This window comes from Lissotriton vulgaris, chromosome 1_1 (genome assembly GCF_964263255.1).
Source record: "Lissotriton vulgaris chromosome 1_1, aLisVul1.2, whole genome shotgun sequence".
Taxonomy (NCBI): Eukaryota; Metazoa; Chordata; class Amphibia; order Caudata; family Salamandridae; genus Lissotriton; species Lissotriton vulgaris.
In genome coordinates this window covers 425,600,752-425,606,751 of record NC_141685.1, presented here as the reverse complement: position 1 = coordinate 425,606,751, position 6,000 = coordinate 425,600,752, and positions in this window count along the sequence as shown.

The window sequence follows — 6,000 nt, the reverse complement described above, 5'->3', positions numbered from 1 at the left end:
GCACTCTCTGGAGTGGATATAGTAATTTTTACCCCTACGGTATCCAACGCTTTCCCTACTGTTGCACTCTCTGGAGTGGGAATAGTATTTTTTACCCTTACGCTATCCAATGCTTTCCCTACTGTTGCACTCTCTGGAGTTGGAATAGTAATTTTTACCCATACGCTATCCAACGTTTTTCCTACTGTTGCACTCTCTGGAGTGGGAATAGTAATTTTTACCCCTACGCTATTTAACGCTTTCCCTACTGTGGAATCTCACTGGAGTGGGAATAGTAATTTCTACCCACCCGCTATCCAAAGCTTTCCCTACTTTGCACTCAGTGGAGTGGGAAAAGTAATTTTTACCCACCCGCTATCCAACGCTTTCCCTACTGTTGCACTCACTGGAGTGGGAATAGTAATTTTTACCCCTACGCTATCCAACGCTTTCCCTACTGTTGCACTCCCTGGATTGGGAATATTAATTTTTTCCCACCCGCTATCCAACGCTTTCCCTACTGTTGCACTCTCTGGAGTGGAAATAGTAATTTTTACCCCTACGCTATCCAACGCTTTCTCTACTGTTGCACTGTCTGGAGTGGGAATAGTAATTTATCCCCTTCCATGCTCCTGACGAGCTCAGCTCGTCATGCAGTACAGTGCTCCTGTGCTCATGACGAGCTGAGCTCGTCATGACAACACCCTTTTTTATTGCTGTCCAGCACAGCAGAGGAATCTCTCAAGCAGCGATGTGGTTATACCCCTACGCTATCCAACGTTTTCCCTGCTGTTTCACTCTCTGGAGTTGGAATAGTAATTTTTACCCACCCACTATCCAGCGCTTTCGCTACTGTTGCACTCACTGGAGTGGGAATAGTAATTTTTACCCCTACGCTATCCAATGCTTTCTCTACTGTTGCACTCGCTGGAGTGGAATAGTAGTTTTTACCCACCCACTATCCAACGCTTTCCATACTGTTGCACTCTCTGGAGTGGAAATAGTAATTTTTACCCCTACGGTATCCAACGCTTTCCCTACTGTTGCACTCTCTGGAGTGGGAGTAGTATTTTTTACCCTTACGCTATCCAATGCTTTCCCTACTGTTGCACTCTCTGGAGTTGGAATAGTAATTTTTACCCCTACGCTATCCAACGTTTTTCCTACTGTTGCACTCTCTGGAGTGGGAATAGTAATTTTTACCCCTACGCTATTTAACGCTTTCCCTACTGTGGAATTTTCTGGAGTGGGAATAGTAATTTTATGTTCTACGCTATCCAATGTTTTCATTACTGTAGTTTTTTTTGAACTTTAAATAGTGGTTCTTTTTATTTATGTATTTAATATTTTTTGTATTTTTTTAGATAATGTTGTATTTAATGAACTTTAAAAATATTGAAAGTATATTTAATTTTTTTAATTTATTTAATATAATTATTTATTTTTATTGATGTTTTATTTTGTGTGTAGATGTATTGTAATTTATAGTATTTTTAAATAATTTATAAGTAATTAAAATAATTATTAAAAATTATTATTAAGTAAGTATATAATATATATTGTATGTGTATTTTTAATTAAAGTTGTATTATTAAATATGTATTATTTATTAATTGTAAACATTATTAAATGTTTAAATATGTTTATTTTATTCATAAATATTATTTACTTTATTTTACTTTTTTTAAAGAAAAAAACTATATTTTTAATTACGATATTTTTAACATCGATATTTTTTCTCTTGATATTTTTGTACTTACAATGTTGTAGATAGGGTGTTGATATACTTGCCTTCGATATTCCAGCGTCAATATTTCTGTAAGTCGATATTCTGTCCGTCAATATTCTTTCAGTGATCCATGCCTAGGTGCTGGAAGCAGGGGTCCAGGGGGAGGGATGAGTGGGGTGCCGCAACACCGTCAAAATAAATTTGCTGGAGCTCAGAAAGTGAAATAGCAATAAAGATGCCTTTAAAACAGAGGTCAAATGTCTGGCTCTATCTTCTGACAAATAAGTAGGTGTTCATTTAACATTGTGATTGGGGTTCATTTTTCTTTCCCTGGCTGCAAAGTTAGAGTATTTTGTTAAGTTAAATACCTGACATTCTTGTGTGGGTGCAAGCAGTATGAAAGTCACTAGAATGGCAGTTTCCAACACACATTTAAATACTAGCAAATATTTCAAATATCTCAGTGCTTGTAAAGTAAAAATGGTATACATGTTTCTAATTCTAAAGTGTGATGGAGACAAAGATTTTTATAGGATCAAAACAAATATAGTTTTATTAGTCAGTCTATGTAAATTCAGTGGTCATTCCAATGAAAAATGCACAGTCTGTAAATGATGGTGCGCTACCAGACAATGCTTTAGTGCAATACTTGTAACAGAGTGCTCAAAAATACACCACTTGGTACAACTGACACTCTTGGTGAATGGGTGTGGCTCAGTTGCTACACTTGTTCTTGGTGCGAAGCTAGGATTTTTCACAGTCCCTGTGTCTTCAGTGATGTAGCATTGATGGCAGCACCCTCCCCCCCACACAAACACACTGAAAAGTGATCCAGCACCACTGGTGACATGGTTTGATGGCCCACGTTGGTTGCTGCTTGCTAGGGCAGGTCTGGCGTGCTTGTGTTCATGGTCTAGGGACCTTATGAGAGGGCTATCACTTCCATTAATTAAGAAGAGTCTAATGAAAAACTATAAAACAGCTGTTCTCTTCTACTGACCAAAACTGAATCTGAATGTTTTCTGTAAACTTGCACATGCTTTAAAGAATACTTTCAACATTGAGAATTTGTATTTGTATTTTAGATGCTATTTAGCTTCTCTTATCCTTAGGTTTAGTAATTGGTTAAGTTGCAGAATGTGTTTAGTCCAGGAGTGAGTGCCTTGTATTGTGAGATTTTTCCCTACCTAGTGAGGTATGCTGGATGTATTACTAGTTGTGCCCTGGTTATGCAACTATGGGGCATATTTACAATAAAGTGGCGAAGTGTGTTGTTAAGCCAACATGGCTAATAACATGCTTGGTCACTTTAGAATTGCAAGGATGCACCATATTTTTTAGAATATGGTGCAGCCCTAGGTTTACCCTGATGCTGGCGCTAAATGTAGCTGCCTTGCACCAACGCAGGCATCCTTACACCATAGTGCGAGGGTGCCTGTGTTGAGAAAAAGATTGTTTGTCTGCAGGGCAGTCCCCCTTGCTATTTTGTAACTTCTATGTGTGCTGCTTAATCTAGCACACATAGAGATTGCTAAATTGCATTTTTTTAAATGATTGTTTATGTGCAGGAAGGGGGACCTTCCTGCACATAAACAACCCAAGACAATTTGCTGTTTCCATGTGTGCTGCACAAGGCAGCACACATGGAAGTAGCAAAAATGAGGAGAAATAAAGCATTTCTCATTGTTTCACCTGTTTAAGACCAGGTTTTCCCTGGTCTTAATTTTGGAGCTGCCTCCTATATACGCTGCCCTTGTAAATAAGAGGTAGCGTCAAAATCAATGAGAGTTGAGGTGGAACGCCCTCCGCAGCACCCATTGCCCTCCCCCTTCTTGCTAAATACAGCATGAAAGGGTGCCTTATTTACAAGGCAGCGTTAAGCCATGTTAAATGACTTAACACTGCCTTGTAAATAAGGCGAGGTCCCTGAAAGTGACGTTGTGGTGGCGATATGGGCTTGTAAATATGCCCCTGAGTGTATGAACTCTTTTCCTGTCTCCATGTGGATAAAGCCACGCTGATTATCCAGCTGTGAAGGAGACAACCCATGGGAGCAGCCAATGGGCACACAAATAGACAAGGTGCTGGCTCCTGGGTTTCTCATAATAGGTTCGATCGTTCTAAAAGATTGGTCCGTAGTTTGTGTTACTGTGAGTTAATTTCCTGTGGTCAACTCACTAGTATTCACTATTATAAAAAAAATAGGCAGAGAGAGCCCCCTTCACTACCCACATTTCTGCAGCCATCTAATAATGTGTTGTGGGCAGTACCATTAACACTGGAGGTGTTGTACTCCAGTGGCGGCTCCTCCGCTATGGCAGGACAGTGTAGCCTGGAAGTTATCATTTTATTTTTTTTCTATTGCAGGCGCTGCATCTTTGTCAGGCAGGGCGGGGCTGCTCTGCTGACAGTGCAGGGGAGGGGGGAGTGGTTTACACTCCCTAAAGTGTGCATGAATGTTTGGTCGGCCTGCTGGGGCCGGCTGAACATTCATGCACACTTAGCATGTTCTCCACCCAGGCTGCGTTACAGCCTTGGTGGAGTACATGCCCATGCTCCCAATCCTCCATCTGACCGCATACACATCTGTAAGATATGGATCCTTACATGTTAGGTGCCTGTCTCAGATGTTTCACTGTGTGACATACACATGCGTGCATTTGTTAGGTATGTAGTGACTCTTCATGTTTTTTAGGGAATGCACTTGCGCGCACATTGTTGTTTTGTGGTGGACGTTTGTACATGACTGCTATTGTGTCTTTTGCTGTATAAGTATCCACGCATTCTCAGAAAGTTGGTGTGGTATGTGTATTGTGCTGAGTGTGGTAGTAGATGGTGGCACTAAGTGTAAAAAAATGTTTTTCACACGTGTAGTATTGATACTTTTATTGTTTTGTTCTGGGTATTTTGTTATAAAATATAGTGTAGTCTATTGTATGGATGTACAATGGTGTTGCTTACATAAACATGTTTAAAATATGCTTTTTCATAAAATTGCTTTCTAGGGGTTTCAGTCCTACAATTCTTTGTGATTTGCAAAACCTATGAAAAGGAGTAAGATTGTTAAGGCTTAGGAGACATGAATATCTGGAGTCTGAAATCAGATCCTGTGTGATTTAGCTTCCTAAATGCCATTTACTCTCATCTGCTTCTTTCTACTGGCTACCTAACACCGAACAGAAGGGGCAAATGACAGATTTTATAATCCACACCTTTTCGATGAATCAGGATTTGCTTCTCAACTTTCGGCCAAACGGATTTTTCAAATGTTCACTGCTGTGTGTCTTCCGGTGTATGCATGCCGCCCTTTCTGAACACAGAACTGAAGAAAAAACCAGACTCTAGACTCAATCTGTTTATCCACGTCAGCTTAGGGAACAGCCAATCCATCCTTAATGTATTCCTTGGGCTTCTTCGGAGCTAAATCCTGTTTTATCTCCACTAACAAATCTTCACAATGCATCTTCTGTGACGTGTATTTGTCCTACTGCGAGAACATCAAATTGATCTTAAGCCCATAAAGTTTCTTTTGTAGGTTTGGGGGATCTGACAAGCACATCAGCAACCTATAATTATTTTACGGACAGTGGTGTATATTACTCTCAGAAGCAATTTCTATACTTAAACATCGTTGTGTGATTGATTTTTTTGTGACCCGATGCTCGTGCTTGAGACGTAATCGTGAGCGAGCCAGAGTTTATGATCCTGTTTTGCCCTGAAATTGTAGTCACACATTTACATGATGAATTATATTATCCTGGTTTTATTGTTTCTCTTCTATTTCCATATTTGAGTCTTGAATGTATGTATGTGTTATGTTGGGATGGGTCATCTCATGATATGTATTTACTTAGGGGGTTTTGAATAATGGACCCCGTCACTGTTGACAATAATGGTTGCTGCGATGACGTCACGCAGAGTTAATTAAAAAGGGCTGTCGGAGTCTCCCAAGTGGTTAGCTTGAAGAACCATTACCCTGTGGCAGAGGGTCATTATCTTGCAGCGGTGGGGCCTAGCACTTATGAAGGCCCACCTACCCAACAACTGGCGCCGAGCAGGCTCTTGCTCATCCATACGTGCGCTGCCTCAGCTGCTCGCAGGGGGCAGCACTCCATTTTTCTGGTACAGGGTGTATCCTGAGGCTCCACTACGCCTCCGTGGCCCGTACCTACATCTGCTCTCCCGTTTCCTGAGCCGGGTGAAGGACACTGCACGCACGCGTCCTGCGGCCCCGAAAGCGCCTTCTGGCATGCTGTGGTGCCCGCGGGCATTGGCCGCATCGATAGGCTGCT